Source organism: Schistocerca americana, chromosome 1, assembly GCF_021461395.2.
Source record: "Schistocerca americana isolate TAMUIC-IGC-003095 chromosome 1, iqSchAmer2.1, whole genome shotgun sequence".
Lineage (NCBI taxonomy): Eukaryota > Metazoa > Arthropoda > Insecta > Orthoptera > Acrididae > Schistocerca > Schistocerca americana.
In genome coordinates, this window is record NC_060119.1 from 1260767505 (window position 1) to 1260786393 (window position 18889).

Here is an 18889-nt window from a genome sequence, read left to right on the forward strand (position 1 = left end):
ATGCAATTTCATATTTCCCCACGGCAAGATCAGTATTGCTTCAGTGCTGTGTACGGGATGGCAGCCAGTCAAGGAATATTTTGGGGAATTGGTTTAAGAAATTTATTTCAAAGGCCCAGTGGAATGTTTACAAGTTTTCTCCCAGAGCAATTCACGCCGTGTCTACGTGACACAAGTCGCTTGCCTTTCAAAACCGAGGCTGGTGTGTCCAGCTAAAGCTGCTGACAGGAGACGCCCTGAACCCTTTTTTGGGGCAACAATGTTCATAAAGGAATCTAAATTTATCAAGAAATATGCTGAATTTATCATTAGCATTTGAATCATTATATACATCTTCCCAACTAACGTTTCTTAAACTTTATCTGAACTGCACTACAGATACCTGTTGACCACCCTCACACTTTTACGTAATGGTTTCTGAACTGTACACCCTGCTAGGTTTTTGTAAGTTAATCAACTGTGCATCATGGTCTGATAATTCATTTGTCACAGGGAAAGCATGTGTTAGTTTTACATCCTCTTGCTGCACAAGTACATTATCTATTACAGTGCTACTTTCTTGAGCTGTACATGTAGGGAAGCTAATCACTTATTCTAAGTTACGTCATTAATAACACTTACAGTTCACTTTTCCTATCAGAACTGCTTAGAAAGCTTACATTAAAATCACCGCAGGCTATAACTACTTCTTTTGTCTGACAGACAGCGTAATAAGGAATAGCTCCCAATCTCCTAATGGGGACCTGTACATTTTTGCTAATGTCAACAATACATTCTCTAGCTGTAGTTCACATGCACAAACTTCAAAGTGCTGATCGACATAAAATTTGCTTAATTCTACAGTTTTGTACTTATACCATTGTTTTGTGTAAATGGCAACTCATCCTTTACCCCTGTAGGTTGGTCCCTTTATACCCCCAACCAACCAACCAATCTGCAAGTGTAAGATGCTAAATTATACCAATTCATACTAATACTTTCCATCCCCACAGTTACATCGTGTTCAGGCAGACAAAGTATATCAACATTCTTATTTTTGAGATCATCTAAACACACTAACAGCTTTATTTTTTATTCCCCTGATATAATATTTTGATGAAATAAATTGATACTACCCTTAGCTATATCCTTATTTAGTATACAAGAAGCTTCTTTTATTCTATTTTTCTTGGTTGTTGTCTCTCTGAACTTCGGCTTTAACCTAAAAAACCTGTCTGCCTGGTCCCATTAACCACAGTTATCATCCCTTAGAGTATCTGCTAGTACAGAAGCTAACTTATCTTTCCACTTCCTATTTAGGTGCAAGCCACGTATAAAGTATCCCCACCTACCAATAGCATCAACTGGAAAAATACTTACGTGAGATTTTGCCAGTGTCTGCAGCATCCTGTTCAGCTTGATGTTAACATGCCCTACAGTAGTGTTTACCCAGGGCTGATCATGGTGCTGAAAGACCTCCACAAACCCCACATTTGTGTGCCCAGTTTCTGTTCCTGTTTTGTCCATGTCACTCCTAATACTATATCTTCGATTCATAACAAGGCTGTTTCCTGCTCCCCCAACTACAATTACCTGATCTTCCTTCTCGAAGTCCCTGCATAGCTGACCTAAGTTTTGTCACCTGGCTAAGGTTAGCAATTGGTTTCACAAAACTTGTGACCTGGTACCCTACACCTAATTTCGCCTGAAGCTTCTGGCCTACACCCCTCCCATGATTGCTGCCTAGAAGCAGAATTCTTCTTTTCCTATTCTGGTTTGATCCCGGCATGTCTTTTTTTCTTTAAGCTAATATTCTGCTTCAAACTACAAACGGATGAAGCCCTTCCTCCACTGGGGGCGATGTATGGCACTATGTCACAAGACTTCTAACGAAATGACAACGAAGAGAAAGTTAGAGAAACTAGATCTCACACGCAGATTTACCGACAATTCTTCTTCCGAAGCAGCATTCACGAATGGAACAGTAAATGGTGGAAAAGACAGCTATTCCGTTAAGTACTCTCCGCCACATACCGTAACGTGACTTACGAGAAATAGATGTACACGCAGCTTCACGTACTGTGTAGAAAACTTTTATACAAACATTTCCTCTAAAGCATTATTTGAAAACAATCCCCTGGTTTTTCCGGTGCACTAGCCACGTGCAGGCACTTCTGTGCATAATACACTAGAGTGCGGGAGGTTAAAAGATGCGCCTCTCTTTCACGCGATCTTAAGTTCCTCCATCGGTTACGTGAGCCCCTTACAGTTGACCAGACGCGAGTGAACGGAAGGTCAATAAAAAGCAAGGCTTCCTCCAGTGTATACTATCTGGAACTTCCAGCGGTGGCCGCCCCACTGTAATGCTAGTCACGGCGCCCTCCAGGAAGGGGCGGAGTAGCAGTAATTTCCAGTCCGTTAAAAGCGGATCCCCGAACAAAGCCAAGCGGGCCGAACACAAATAGAAGTCGGCACCAGAAACAAAGCGAAAACTCAATGAAAACAGCGGCAGTAAAACAAACCCCGTGAAAGTGGTGTGTGTGTGTGTGTGTGTGAGAGAGAGAGAGAGAGAGAGAGAGAGAGAGAGAGAGAGAGAGCAACAGAAGGCAAGCGGCAGCTTGCCGCAGAGTTAGAACGCGAACTTGAGAAGTGTGCCGGCACGTGAAAGGATCTCCCACCACATCGCTTGCACGAGAAACTAGTCGTGTGGTGCACAGCTTACTTTATCCGCACACAGTACTGTGCAAACAGTACAGTCAGGTAAAAAAAAGTAGATTCTTCCTTGCTATATCCCCTAAAAGCACTGGGCGCTGTACCACTTGGCTGATCCTTAAGCAACAAATGATGATACATGGTACCTCAGGAGGAGACGTGTGATTGGCTCGATAAATATTTGACTCACAGAACCCAGTACGTTGTGGTGGATGGAAAATGTTCAACAAGAAGGAATGTAATGTCGTGTGTGCCCCAAGGAAGCGTAAGCAAGCCTAAATAGGACCCCTGATGTTCTCATTGTACATACGAGGTTTATCAGTTAGGGTCAGCAACACTATAAGACTGTTTGCTGATAATACTGTCATCTACTGGAAGTATGGTTACCAGGTCCATAAATATGAAATCCGGACGTGCCTCACTTTCAGTCGTCCATTTTGCCCTAAAAGCCGGACTACCTATTTTAAATAGAAATAGTCAGTTGCGAATTTTCAGTCCTTTATTAACAATCAGTTACAGTAATTTTTGTGACATTAACCATAAACATCCTTAAACTAAAGGAAGGTAATCAGTAAACAGTCTTGTAATTTGACACTGATGCTAGCAACTAAGTGCTCAATCTTCTAAACTGCTCAGACTTCTTCCTAAGACAATCTGGTCTCAGAATAATCTAAAAGTTCTTCACTAAACAAAAAAGGAATTATTTATTCTTTCGGGGGAGGGGGGGAGGGGGAGGGACGAGAAGATTTTCAATGACTCTGGTCGTTAGAACGAGGCTTATAAAGAAATAACAATGATCTGTACTCACCTGTTGAAGTTTCTCATTTGAAACCACTTAGTAAAGAACATTATTTTTCTTGGAGATCATTTTGTAAAACTCTTAACAGGATAATTTTAAATTACTTATCATCATCATCATCATCTTTGTGACTGTGCCGATCTGCAATTTGTTGGATTCCTTTGACAACTGGTCGTTTATGAAAGAGAACACCATTTCTATGGGTTTAGATGGCTCTGAGCACTATGAGACTTGACTGCTGAGGTCATCAGTTCCCTAGAACTTAGAACTACTTAAACCTAACTAATCTAAGGACATCACATACATCCATGCCCGAGGCAGGATTCGAGCCTGCGACCGTAGCGGTCGCGCGCTTCCAGACTCGGCCACAACGGCCGGCACACCATTTCGAAGTTGGCATTATGGCCTGCAGTTATAAAGTAATGTTCTGCCAGCTTTAATAATTCTGAATAAAATTGTTCAGTCTACGGTGATTTGAAATAATCAGCCCACTTTTCATGTACCAAAAGCCTTCTAAAGGCAGAGTCGTCTTTTTTCGTTGTATGAATCTCGTGAAATTTTGTCTCTGATCAAAGAATATACCGTCAACCACGTGAAGGGGTGTGGCCGGCTGACCGTCACATTCTGCTTCGCCTCGCTCGCTCTGCCCGTAGCGTGGTTTGTGGCATTGTGTTTTAGGCTCGTTCGGCCTGCGAAGAAAAACGTTGGACTTAGACGTATATTTTAACAGAGTATCTCCTTATCCCTCGCGCTTACGTCATTAGACTGGAATGGGCCTTAGATGTGCTGGACCGGACGGATCTTTATACAGGGTATTTCACAGTTCATGTTAAACACTTCTATATGTTGCAGAGGGTACTTAGTAGATCAAGTTTTACATGAGATCACATGTCCGGAAACGTATCCAACGACGCTACAGAACGTGAAAGTTCAGGCGCCAGCGCTTGTAAATGTATGTATACTGTATATACATCGTGATTCCGTGATGATGTTACAAACTTTTAAAGATGATGGAGAAGGATAAAATGTATTGATTTGAGATAAGAGTCCCTCTACCGAAAACGAACCAGTCGAAAGTGATAAGCGAAAACCGTTCTGATAACCTCTGACAGCGGAACACCTGTACTGGTACTGTTGTTGCTAAGACCACTTTCAGAGGTGGTAGTATGAACCACAATAAGAAAAAATTCTAGTAAACATGGGTTCTAAAACTCATACCTTAAGAACTATGAGCACTTGTTCAGTAGAAGACAAGTGTTTCACGGTACCGAAGATGAACAAGTGCCCATGCCTCCTCAGGTATGCATTTTAGAACCCATGATTACTGGACATTTTTTCTTGTTTTGGTCCATACTACCACCTCTGGACGTTGCCTACCTACAATCTTTGGAACTACAGTACCAGTACATGTATTCTAGTCGGAGGTATCAGAACTACTTTTGGTTATAGCTGTCGACTCGTTCGTTTGCGGTACAGGGACCCTTACCTCAATTCGAAACATTTATCGTTCTCCATCATTCTTGAAGTCTGTGACATCATCACGGAATTTCCCAGTTTATACATACATTTATAGGTGCCGGCGCCATTAGCTTTGACGCTCTGTAGCGTCGTTGGATGACGTTTCTTCCTACGTAAATCTTGATCCACTAAGCCCCTTCTACAACCTGTAGAAGTGCGTAACATGAATCGTGAAACATCCTGTATATTTTGCCTGACACGACCGTAGGGATCGTTACCAAATACAGAAAGACTTGGACGAAATTTCCACTTGAGAAAAACAGCTCACTTTGAATGTGGATAAAGGCAATACAGTATCTATAACAAAGAAAAAATAGCAATAAAGACATGAAGCACGTCGTATTCTAGCTGTACAAACACTTGGGATGATTACGAAGAAGCGTTATGACACGAAACAAAATCATGTCAGGTAAGGCGAATGGAAGCCTTGGCTTTATTGGTACGAGTGTTGAGGCGAAGTGCGTCGCATTTGAATAGGAAACCGCGTAGAAGTGAGTGCGACCAATTCTGCAGTACGCTGCAGCGTTTATAGACCTCATCCAGGTGACACCAAATTCAGAGGCGCGTTGCTATGATCTTCACAGGTCGCTATAGTCGATGCGAAAGTGTAAGATAGGCAGATCAATTGTGGGTACGCTACAAGCAGACGAAACTGTCCACAGGGCTTCTTGCTGACAACAGCGTGTCTAATGATCTAGCGGAGAGGGTGGGCAGCATCTGCCGTTGTTTGCTGATGGTGCTGCGCTGTATGAGAAGGTGGCCAAGTTGAGTGTATGTGGGAGGATACAAGATGACTTAGGCAAAACTGGTTTGATGAATGGCAGCTAGCTGTAATTGTAGAAAAACGTAAATTTACTGCGAAGGAATAGGAGAAACAATCCCATAATGTTCGGAAACAGCATTAGTAGCATCCTGCTTGACACGGTCTGGCCGTTTAAAAATCTGGGCGTAACGTCTCCAAGCAGTATGAAGTAGAACAAGGATGTGGTAGGGAAGGCGAAAGGTCGACTTCCGAATATGCGAGAATTGTGGGAAAGTGTAGTTCATCCGCTAAGGAGACGGCATGTAGGACGCTAATTCGACCTGTTCTTGACTACTGCTCGTGTACTTTGGATCCGCACCGGGTAGGATTAAAGACAGTGAAGCAGTCAGAAGGAGGCTGCTAGATTTGTTACCGATATGTTCGAACAAGTAAGTGTTTGGAGATGTTTTGCGAACTCAAATGGAAATCCCCAGAAGGAAGGCTATGTTCTTTTTGAGGCACGCTATTGAGAAAATGTAGAGGGCCGGCATTTGAAGCTGACTGCAGAACGATTCTATTGCCACCAATATAGATTCCGCATAAGGACCACGAAGATAAGATACTAGAAATTAGGGCTCATAAGGAGGCATAGATACGGTCGTTTTCTCCTCTCTCCCTATTTGCGTGTGGAACAGGAAGAGAAATGACTAGCTTTGATGCAGGGTGCCCTCCGCCACACACCGTACGATTGCTTGCCGAATATTGATGTAGATGTAGACTATATGGTGACTAAATTTTTAGTTATCCTTAATATTATATTCTTGACAATGAAGTAGGCCATAGATTAATGGTTCCCAACCCGGAGGGTAATTACTCCCTGAGGAGTAAAATGATACTTTCTGAGGGATAAAAAAGGACTAAACCGTGTTTGGGTACATGAGAGTGTAATATTGATTATATGATGATGATGAGGTCCCATACCACATGCTATATAAATTACCAATAATTACCTTTTTTTTGAAATACTAGCACAAGTTGGTGAAGGTGACAGCTTGACGGCTTGTGAAACGAATGTATGAACATCTTCTTGTTCAAATAGTCCACCCACTACATAACATTGTACGATGCATCTACGACAGTAAAACTGAGACATATACCTCACTATGCTTAAATGTCTCATGAAAATGCCTTCTCCAAGTTGTTGCCACTTCCCACAATCGACCAGAAATTGTTTCATCATTCACTGCAAAACGCCAACTGCCTCGCCACAGTGGTAACACCGGTTCCTGTCAGATCACCAAAGTTAAGTGCTGTCGGGCTGAGCTACCACTTGGATGGGTGACGATCCGGTCTGCCGAGCGCTGTTGGCAAGCGGGGTGCCCTCAGCCCTTGTGAGGCAAACTGAGCAGCTACTTATTGAGAAGTGCGGCTCCGGTCTCGTAAACTGACATACGGCCGGGAGAGCGGTGTGCAGACCACAAGCCCCTCCATATCCACATCCAGTGACGCCTGTGGGCTGAGGATGACACGGCGGCCGATCGGTACCGTTGGGCCTTCCAAGGCCTGTTGTGACGGAGTTTTCACTACAAAACAGATAAACAAACTAACTGACAGCACAACACAATAACCATGCAGTGGCTACAAGGTTGATCCTATGCAGTATTGTTATTATTATCGTCATTATTACGAGGGAGACTCGGAAAGTAAGGAACGATAGGTCGCGAAATGGAAATCACAGTGAGAATCAAAACTGTTTTATTTGCAACAGAGAGCTACAAATTCCATCTACTTACCTCCATAGCCGCCGATCCGACGTAGACGTTTGTCGTAGCGTTGTACCAACTTTCCAATATCCTCGTTATAGAAAGCAGCCGCCAGTGCTTTCCGCCAATTCTCTAAGCTGGCCTACAGCTCGTTGTCTGTGCCAAAATGTTGTCTTCATAGAAAGCGGTTCATGTGAGCAGAGATGAAACTCAGAGGGAGACAATTACGGGCAGTATTGTGAGTAATCAAACATTTCCAATTGAAAACAATGCAGGAGCATCTTCATTGCCCCTGCCAAATGCGGCTGAAAATGCACGACAGTTATGTAATGTTGGCTGCATAGCTTCAGGCGAAATTTCTCACCAGGCCCTCGTACATGGCGGGAGACAGTATTGTTCCAGGTATCTTTATGTGCTCCCTGTGTGCTCAGAACTAAAATGAGCGACGTGACGCGATCAACTGGCATACTGGAGACAGTGCCCAACACACCCGTGCAAAACTTCATTGGATTTTCACTGTGGTTTCCATTTCGCAACTGATCATTCCTTACTTTCCGAATAACCCTCGTATTATTATTATTATCAGTGCCACTGGTCATACATAAAGCATTATCAGCCTGAAGTCTTCAAAATTTCCACCTTCTAAGGAGTAAGAGGTCTAAGAAGTCCACCAGTCAAAGTATTTACGAGCAGTAAGTAAAGTAGACACATCTTGACTTAGTTGATTTTAAATGGGGGCGCAGAGTGTGGGTGGAAGAACTATTCCTTGCGTATGGAAAGATGCAGAGGAAGCAAGTTCTGCGACAATTATCTGCCCTCAGGGTGAAGATATAGCCTTTTTTTTTTTTTTTTTTTTTTTTGTTTTTTTTTTGAGAAATAACTGTGGTTAGCACTCATGATGCCCTGACAACTGCTTCATCATTCTATGAAAAAGATTTCTAGGAATAAACAGTACCAGTTCTCTTATGGACCCATTACTTTCTCGTCGAATACAACACTTACCGAAAATTAATAATTTTTTTTAATTTAAGAAGGTGAGGATTAGCTAATATCTGATTGCACTCAGGGGAATGGTCTCGGAAGGCTTGGAAACCACTGTCATGCATGATTCAGGCCATGGGGAACATGGCACATGTTATTCACTATCCACACAATCCTAACTCAGCTATGATATTAATTCTTTTCACCCTCCTGTGCAAACTTATATGTATTTAATAACCCTTAACGTCCCAGGTGTGGTCTCACAGACCGCTAGCGTTTATTGTTACTCTGTTACTAATGCATAATGCTGGGGCAGGAGGTTACAGCGTCGTCTACTTGTTCTTTCCCGAAGCTGCCGAAGTTCCCTTTGTCAATAGCCACTTGAATGTGACGTGGACCGATAGTATTACTGTTTCATTCGTGCTGTCTGTCTGTGAGACCGCACCTGGGACCACGTTATGGCTTCAGTAGCCGTGTCTTCGTCCACTGTTCATGTTTAACGCATCCTGACTTTGAGGACACTGTTTATAATGGTTTCAGTACAGTTAAGGAAGAGATGTTGGATCAGACAGTGACAACGAAATTGAAAGTGAACGTAATACAGCGTAGGAATAGTGGGAAAGTGAAAACGAATTTATTTTTGCTACCTGCGAATTCCTTGAATTAAACAAATGGTCAAAGTGATGAAGACGGAAGTGTGGAGACTGAATCCTTAACTAGAGGTTCTGCTAGAAATGCATTAGGTCGAAGCAAATAGCGCTGCTCGTCGAAACCTCTTCCAACGGTGGCCAGTGGAGTCATTTTTCCGCATGTTGTCTTTCATAATTTCTACAAAGTTTGTAAACTTGGTGACGCACAGATAAAACGCGAGTCAACAAGTACACATGCGCCGTGAACTTCGTGCATCCTTCACCGTGTTTTGCGCGCAGCAAAATCAAGAGTAGAAGTCGTCGTAGAACGATTGGAAAAGGCACAACACGGTCCACCTGTGACCCAAAAAAGAAGAGAAAGACACCTCCTGCTTGCCGTTGTTGCAAGAAGGCAATCTGACTTAAAATCTCTAAAAAAATTTGTTGCGAGTGCGAAGAAAACCCCTGAGAACGAAAGTAAACACCTAAAACGCACTACTGTAATTTCCATTTTTTTTAATATTTTGTGGGAGTTTTTTATGTTTCAGTAAAAAGCAAAATTTAGAGTGCAGGGTACTTGAGTTTTCATAGTATTAACATTATCACGTAATACTATGTTCATTTTCTGTAGTTGTCTGCTCAAATGTGTTTCTTGGTAAAAGTAAACGTTAAAATTTATTTCAATGTATATTTTTGTGTGGTATGAATGTAATATTTTACATAAAATCTGAACTGTTCCACTGAAATTAGTGAGTGCAATGTTTATGGCTATTGAAATATAGCATTCACTCAGACTGCACCTGGGACAGTGTGTGAGGAAAAACTGGCCAGGGAAGCTAAGGGTTGACTTCGCCATTATGTAGACTGCTAAAGTTATTATTTTATTTTCACTGAATTTTCATTCATTTTATTTAAGTTATTTGTTCTTTAGTTGTTGTAACATGTGCCAGACTTTATGTGTGTAGCCGGTGCTTGCCTGACAAAACATGCACAGAGCGGTGGACGTCACACACCTATGATTGTAGAACCATACTTCGCAGTCAGGCTCGTTCACCAGGCAGAACCACAACGAATCCAAGAACCAATTTGGGAACATTGACACAACATAATGCGAATAATTTTCTCATCCGGGGGGAGGGGGTGGGGGTTTTACTTCTTCCCCCAGAAATTTCATTTCATTTTCTAATTTTTTCTTGGTTCAGTTGAAGACTAACCCTTTTAAAAAATCCTTTTTGAAAACTTTCTATAAAGTGGAATATTAAGAATGAGGCTGTGTCATTTAATGATTTCTAGTTCAGGAAGACTCCTTCAGGCTGACAGGAAGTGGGGGAGAAATATTACACCATGTCCGAGAGCGATGAGCAGAGATAAACCGGCACGGGAGCGGGAAGAAAGAAGTGCGCTGCACTGCGGTCTGCCCCTGCCCCGCGTGACGGATGGCCCCGGCCCTCGGAATACGCACACGGCACGCACACTGCGTGCGCACGCGCTGTTTGATGTACGACGCCGCAGCTGGCGTGATGTATACGCACCGGCGCGGCGGAAATAAATATGTCTGCGCGGAAGCACTGCGCCGCAGATAGCCCAGACCGGAGGTCCCGCTTTTTCTCGCTAGAGGCGCTGTAGTGGCCGCCATATTTCCTGAGCACGCACCCGGCTGCGAGAATGGAGCGAATTCGCAGAAAATCTCACCGCCTGTGGAGGGAGTGCGTGCTGCGAGAAATGCGTTGTGGAAATGTTAATGAATTCGACAGGCCGTTCTTAACAAGAAATCATCGCAGATTACGGCATCATCTGCAAACAATCTAAGGAGGCTGCTTTGATTATCACTTAGATAATTAATGTAAATCAGGAACAGCAGAGGGCTTATGACACTACGTTGCGGAACGCCAGATATCACTTCTCTTCTAATCGATGATTTACCGTCTATCACTACGAACTGTGACCTCTCTGAGAGGAAATCACGAATCCAGTCACACAACTGAGGCGATACTCCATATGCACGCAATTTGAGTAATAGTCGCTTGTGAGAAACGGTATCAAAAACCTTCTGGAAATCTAGGAATATGGAATCGATCTGAGATCCCTTGTCGACAGCACTCGTTACTTCGTGAGAATAAAGAGATAGCTATGTTGCACAAGAACGATATTTTCTGAATCCGTGTTGGTTATGTATCAATAAGTCATTTTCTTCAAGGTGATTCATAACGTTCGAGTACAGTATATCCTCCAAATTTCTACTGCAAATTGAGGTCAGTGACATGGGTCTGTAATTCAATGCGTTACTCCTGTTTCCTTTCTTGAATATTGGTGTGACCTGTGCTACTTTCCAGTCTTTAGGAACAGACCTTACGTCAAGTGAGCGGGTGTATTTGATTGCTAAGAAAGGCGTTATTGTGTCTGCATATTCTGAAAGGAACTTGATTGGTATACCATCTGGACCAGAAGACTTGCCTTTCTTAATTGATTTGAGTTGTTTAGCAACACCTAAGATATGTCACTCATGCTAACAGCTGTTCTGGTTTCGAATTCTGTAATATTTTCTTCGTCCTCTTTCGTGAAGGAATTACGGAAAACTGTATTTAGTAACTCCGCTTTAGTGGCACCATCATCGGTAACATTCCCATCGCTATCGCGCAGTGACGGTATTGACTGGTTTTTGAGACTGGTGTACTTTACATACAACCAGAATCTCTTTGGGTTTTGTACCATATTTTGCGACAATGCTTCATAGTGGGAACTATTAAAAGCATCTCGCATTGATGTCCGCACTAAATTTCGAGATTCCGTGAAAATTAGCCAGTCTTGGGGATTTTGCGTTCTTCTGAATTTGACATGCTTTTTTCGCTTGCATATATTGGCATCTCGTGTTTCACGTACACCTGATTAATCCGTGGCCGCTTCCTGAGCACTAAGGGATATCTGCAGATTGCAGAGGTATTTCGTGGCCAGGAACGTCTTCAATACTCTTAAGTTCTTTGGACACACGGCGATTACTGATCTTGCGCAGAGCTGCTTCAAGATTCTTTCTGCAGTTCCTAGTCGGTAAAAGCCACCCTCCGTCACATTCATAACGACATCGTGAGTCACCTCCACCGTTTGTCGACGTCGGGAATCGGAACCCACACAGTGGCACCCAAAGACACAGAAGGATTTTTTTTGTCAGAATCCGTTTTCTTTTTTCTTTTTCTTACTTGCATATCAAGGCCCAGTTTCGATCCTGTTTCACTTTGGACAACTTTCTCAATAACGAAGCAAACATTGCCCAAAATGCTAACCCCATAACCTCTTACTTCGTCGCCGTCATCGTCTTTAGGAGAATGTCCACAGACGGCATGAGCATTTCGGCCACACTTTCGACATGTTCGACATTTGCTACGTAGCAAACGACGGACAGACATCGAGGAAAACGGAAGTGATGTCTGGCGTTCCCCAAGGAAGTGTTGCAGGAGCTTTGATGTTCCCGATCTATGCAAACAATCAAGGAGACAATCGAAGCAGCCCTCCTAGGTTGTTCGCATATGATGCTGTCATTTACCCTCTCGCAAAGTCGTTAAATGATCAAAACCAACTGAAAAATGATTCAGACAGGTATCTGTTTCGTTCGAAACGTGGCAGTTGACTCTAAAAATGAAAAGTGTGAAGTGATACACATGAGTAGAAATCAGACTCCTCGAAATATCGGTTAAATAATAAATCACACAAATCTAAAGGTTGTGAATACAACTAAATACTAAAGTGATTACATTTGCTGATAACTTAAACTGGAACGATCACATAGATAATGCTGCTGGGAAACAAACCGAAGCCTGCGTTTTATTGGCAGAACACTTAGAAGATGCAATATGTCTACTAAAGAGACTGTCTGCACTACACTTGTCCGTCCTGTTCTGGTGTGTTGCTGCGTGACGTGTGGTGTGGGTCCGCATTGACAGACGGCACCGAATAAGTTCAAAGAAGAGCAGTTCGTTTTGTATTACCGTTAAATAGTGGGGAGAGTGCCAAGCATATGACACGCCCATTGGAATGGCAATCATGAAAACAACCGCGTTTTTCGTTGCAGCAGGACCTCAGGATCTTCGCATGAAATTTCGATCACCAAGTTTCTCTTCCGAATGCGAAAATATTTTATTGGCGCCCACGTACCTAGGGAGAAATGATCATTGTTATAAAATAAGAGCTATCATAGCTCGCACGGAAAGATTTAAGTGTTCAGATTCCTCGTGAGCAGGTCCAGAGTGGAACGACAGGGAAACAGCCTGAAGGTGGTTCGATGAACCCTCTGCTAGGAACTTAATTGTGAATTGCAAAGTTATCATGTAGATGTAGATATCTCATCACTTCTAGAGTCTCTCTCTCCCTCTCTCTCTCTCACACACACACACACACACACACACACACACACACACACACACACACACACATACTAAACCCATTCCAGTCAGACTGCATCAAACGTTTAGCGTTACCATTTGCTCTCATTCACGTTCCCCTATGACAGCTCGCTGTATATCCGACAGCACTGAAACAATTAATCGAGGAAATAGGAGCCGAAATATCGCTACGTGAATTATGTAGTGAGCACATCAAATATATTAATTAACTAAGTGACATAGATGTGCCAGTTGCAGTAATTCATGTATTCCTCAATTCCGCTATTTCTTAAATCGACTTGTTGTTGTGGTCTTCAGTCCTGAGACTGGTTTGATGCAGCTCTCCATGCTGCTCTATCCTGTGCAAGCTTCTTCATCTCCCAGTACCTACTGCAACCTACATCCTTCTGAATCTGCTTAGTGTATTCATCTCTTGGTCTCCCTCTACGATTTTTACCCTCCACGCTGCCCTCCAATGCTAAATTTGTGATCAATTGATGCCTCAAAACATGTCCTACCTACCGATCCCTTCTTCTAGTCAAGTTGTGCCACAAACTCCTCTTCTCCCCAATTCTATTCAATACCTCCTCATTAGTTACGTGATCTACCCACCTTATCTTCAACATTCTTCTGTAGCACCACATTTCGAAAGCTTCTATTCTCTTCTTGTCCAAACTAGTTATCGTCCATGTTTCACTTCCGTACATGGCTACACTCCATACAAATACTTTCAGAAACGGCTTCCTGACAGTTAAATCTATACTCGATGTTAACAAATTTCTCTTCTTCAGAAACGATTTCCTTGCCATTGCCAGTCTACATTTTATATCCTCTATACTTCGACCATCATCAGTTATTTTACTCCCTAAATAGCAAAACTCCTTTACTACTTTAAGTGTCTCATTTCCTAATCTAATTCCCTCAGCATCACCCGACTTAATTCGACTACAGTCCATTATCCTCGTTTTGCTTTTGTTGATGTTCATCTTATAGCCTCCTTTCAAGACACTGTCCATTCCGTTCAACTGCTCTTCCAAGTCCTTTACTGTCTCTGACAGAATTACAATGTCATCGGCGAACCTCAAAGTTTTTACTTCTTCTCCATGGATTTTAATACCTACTCCGAATTTTTCTTTTGTTTCCTTTAATGCTTGCTCAATATACAGATTGAATAACATCGGGGAGAGGCTACAACGCTGTCTCACTCCTTTCCCAACCACTGCTTCCCTTTCATGCCCCTCGACTCTTATAACTGCCATCTGGTTTCTGTACAAATTGTAAATAGCCTTTCGCTCCCTGTATTTTACCCCTGCCACCTTCAGTATTTGAAAGAGAGTATTCCAGTTAACATTGTCAAAAGCTTTCTCTAAGTCTACAAATGCTACAAACGTAGGTTTACCTTTTCTTAATCTTTCTTCTAAGATAAGTCGTAAGGTCAGTATTGCCTCACGCGTTCCAACATTTCTACGGAATCCAAACTGATCTTCCCTGAGGTCGGCTTCTACCAGTTTTTCCATTCGTCTGTAAAGAATTCGCGTTAGTATTTTGCAGCTGTGTCTTATTAAACTGATAGTTCGGTAATTTTCACATCTGTCAACACCTGCTTTCTTTGGGATTGGAATTATTATATTCTTCTTGAAGTCTGAGGGTATTTCGCCTGTCTCATACATCGTGCTCACCAGATGGTAGAGTATTATCATGACTGGCTCTCCCGAGGCCATCAGTAGTTCTAATGGAATGTTGTCTACTCCCGGGGCTTTGTTTCGACTCAGGTCTTTCAGTGCTCTGTCAAACTCTTCACGCAGTATCTTATCTCCCATTTCGTCTTCATCTACATCCTCTTCCATTTCCATAATATTGTCCTCAAGTACATCGCCCTTGTATAAACCCTCTATATACTCCTCCCACCTTTCTGCCTTCCCTTCTTTGCTTAGAATTGGGTTGCCATCTGAGCTCTTGATATTCATACAAGTGGTTCCCTTCTCTCCAAACCTCTCTAATTTTTTCGGTAGGCAGTATCTATCTTACCCCTAGTGAGACAAGCCTCTACATCCTTACATTTGTCCTCTAGCCATCCCTGCTTAGCCATTTTGCACTTCCTGTCGACCTCATTTTTGAGGCGTTTGTATTCCTTTTTGCCTGATTCATTTACTGCATTTTTATATTTTCTCCTTTCATCAATTAAATTCAATATTTCTTCTCTTACCCAAGGATTTCTATTAGCCCTGGTCTTTTTACCTACTCGATCCTCTGCTGCCTTCACTACTTCATCCCTTAGAGCTACCCATTCTTCTTCTGCTGTATTTCTTTCCCCTCATTCCTGTCAATTGTTCCCTTATGCTCTCCCTGAAACTCTGTACAACCTCTGGTTCTTTCAGTTTATCCAGGTCCCATCTCCTTAAATTCCCACTTTTTTGCAGTTTCTTCAGTTTCAATCTGCAGTTCATAACCAATAGATTGTGGTCAGAATCCACATCTGCCCCAGGAAATGTCTTACAATTTAAAACCTGGTTCCTAAATCTCTGTCTTACCATTATATAATCTATCTGATACCTTTTAGTATCTCCAGGATTCTTCCATGTAGACAACCTTCTTTTATGATTCTTGAACCAAGTTATGCTCTGTGCAAAATTCTACAAGGCGGCTTCCTCTTTCATTCCTTCCCCCCAATTCATATTCACCTACTATGTTTCCTTCTCTCCCTTTTCCTACTGACGAATTCCAGTCACCCATGACTATTAAATTTTCGTCTCCCTTCACTACCTGAAAAATTTCTTTTATCTCGTCATACATTTCATCTATTTCTTCATCATCTGCAGAGCTAGTTGACATATAAACTTGTACTACTGTAGTAGGCACGGGCTTTGTGTCTATCTTGGCCACAATAATGCGTTCACTATGCTGTTTGGTGTAGCTAACCCGCACTCCTATTTTTTATTCATTATTAAAGCTACTCCTGCATTGCCTCTATTTGAATTTGTATTTATAACCCTGTAATCACCTGACCAAAAGTCTTGTTCCTCCTGCCACCGAACGTCACTAATTCCCACTATATCTAACTTTAACCTATCCATTTCCCTTTTTAAATTTTCTAACCTACCTGCCCGATTAAGGGATCTGACATTCCACGCTCCGATCCGTAGAACGCCAGTTTTCTTTCTCCTGATAACGACGTCCTCCTGAGTAGTCCCCGCCCGGAGATCCGAATGGGGGACTGTTTTACCTCCGGAATATTTTACCCAAGAGGACGCCATCATCATTTAATCATACAGTAAAGCTGCATGTCCTCGGGAAATATTACGGCTGTAGTTTCCCCTTGCCTTCAACCGTTCGCAGTCCCAGCACAGCAAGGCCGTTTTGGTTAGCGTTACATGGCCAGATCAGTCAATCATCCAGACTGTTGCCCCTGCAACTACTGAAAAGGCTGCTGCCCCTCTTCAGGAACCACATGTTTGTCTGGCCTCTCAACAGATACCCCTCCATTGTAGTTGCACCTACGGTACGGCCATCTGTATCGCTGAGGCACGCAAGCCTCCCCACCAACGGCAAGGTCCATGGTTCATGGGGGGGGGGGGGGGGGGGGGGGGGGGGGGGTAAATCGACTTAACAGTCTTTATTTCTGTAGACAATACCGTGATGATTAGATGATTATTTCAGGTTTTGCATCGCATACTTTCGTTATATGGGACCTTGCTGAATATTTATCTAATAATTCATTACTACTACTCTTTTATAATTGTGAACATGGCTATTTGGTACTGAAAATGCCCTATGTGATTACAGGTAACACACACGCATTCTTATATACATGGGGTTTACAAAAGTAAGTTGCACATTATTATTGCAGGAAAAGTAACTTTTATTGAAAGCCGCACTACACTTTAAAGTGACACAAACAGATGGCGCACTTTTTCAACTTAATCACCAAGTCCCAGTAAACAACCGTCGGAAGGTTCACCTGTCGCCGGCCGCTGTGGCCGAGCGGTTCTAGGCGCTTCAGTCCGGAACCGCGTTGCTGCTACGGTCGCAGGTTCGAATCCTGCCTTGCGCATGGATGTGTGTGACGTCCTTAGGTTAGTTAGTTTTAAGTAGTTCTAAGTTCTAGGGGACTGATGACCTCAGATGTTAAGTCCCATAGCGCTTAGAGCTATTTGAACCATTTGTTTACCAGTCTTTCAGTTCCTCGGCAATGATACTTCGCTCCTTAGTCGCGAAGCCATTCGATAACCGCTGTGTGGATGTCCTCGTGCCCGCATCTCGTGGTCGTGCGGTAGCGTTCTCGCTTCCCACGCCCGGGTTCCCGGGTTCGATTCCCGGCGGGGTCAGGGATTTTCTCTGCCTCGTGATGGCTGGGTGTTGTGTGCTGTCCTTAGGTTAGTTAGGTTTAAGTAGTTCTAAGTTCTAGGGGACTGATGACCATAGATGTTAAGTCCCATAGTGCTCAGAGCCATTTGAACCATTTGATGTCCTCGTAGCTGGAAATTCCCTGCCCACTCCTCCTTCCCTAGATGTTTTTTCTCAGTTCCATGGACATTGCCCTCTGCAGTCGTTATCAATGGCCTCCCTTCCCGATTAGCATCAGCCTGGTCGGTGCGGCCTTGCTCAAACTGCTGGTACTGAGGCGTAGCGCCGTATACCGATCCTGCCGTGGAGGCCGTTAAGTGGGAGATGTGTCTCACAGCTGGAGGGTGACAGATGGTGACGCGAGACTGGACGCGCACGTAGTTTATGTATCAGCCGATAGAGGACAGTATTGGATAGGGGACTGCGATATTAGTTTCGATTGTGCCCACTAGAGTGCACTAAAGTAATAGAATGTTTTTCATAAACTGTTCTAATATTTTCATAAAGTATTGTTATGTGTTTTTGTGTATGTAAAATGTTATAAATGTGTTTTAGCAGTAGGAATGATGCGTGAGTGTGGTTTAAGGTTAATATGAAGATAATTGTTTACCGAGTTATGTAGTGGGATTTAGTGTGGGAACATTCCCAAGAAGTATGTATGTGGACAAAGGGGATTTTTGTAGAATAGATTTGTAAAGTCAGTTTATGGTAAAGGGAAAGTTAATTCAGGTATAAATAACAATAGTAACTGGCTTTATGCATAAACAAAACTTCAGCATATTAGATAATTACGTCGGTAAAAAGTGCAGTCGTTAGGTTTACTATTTTGCGAATGGTTACCGACGAAAAGCGCGGACTGACGCGGGAGAATGTTGTTTTCCTATTGGCTGTTGAGCAAACTGACCAATGGTAAAGCAATATTCTCCGCGCGCCTTTCCCTGCTGTTAGAGAAGACTGAGAGTATTCTAAACAGGAGTCGGAGCCTAGCCATGAAACAGTTCGGACGTGTGTAGTAGTAGTAGTTCCGATGGAAATGGTAAGTTGCCAGA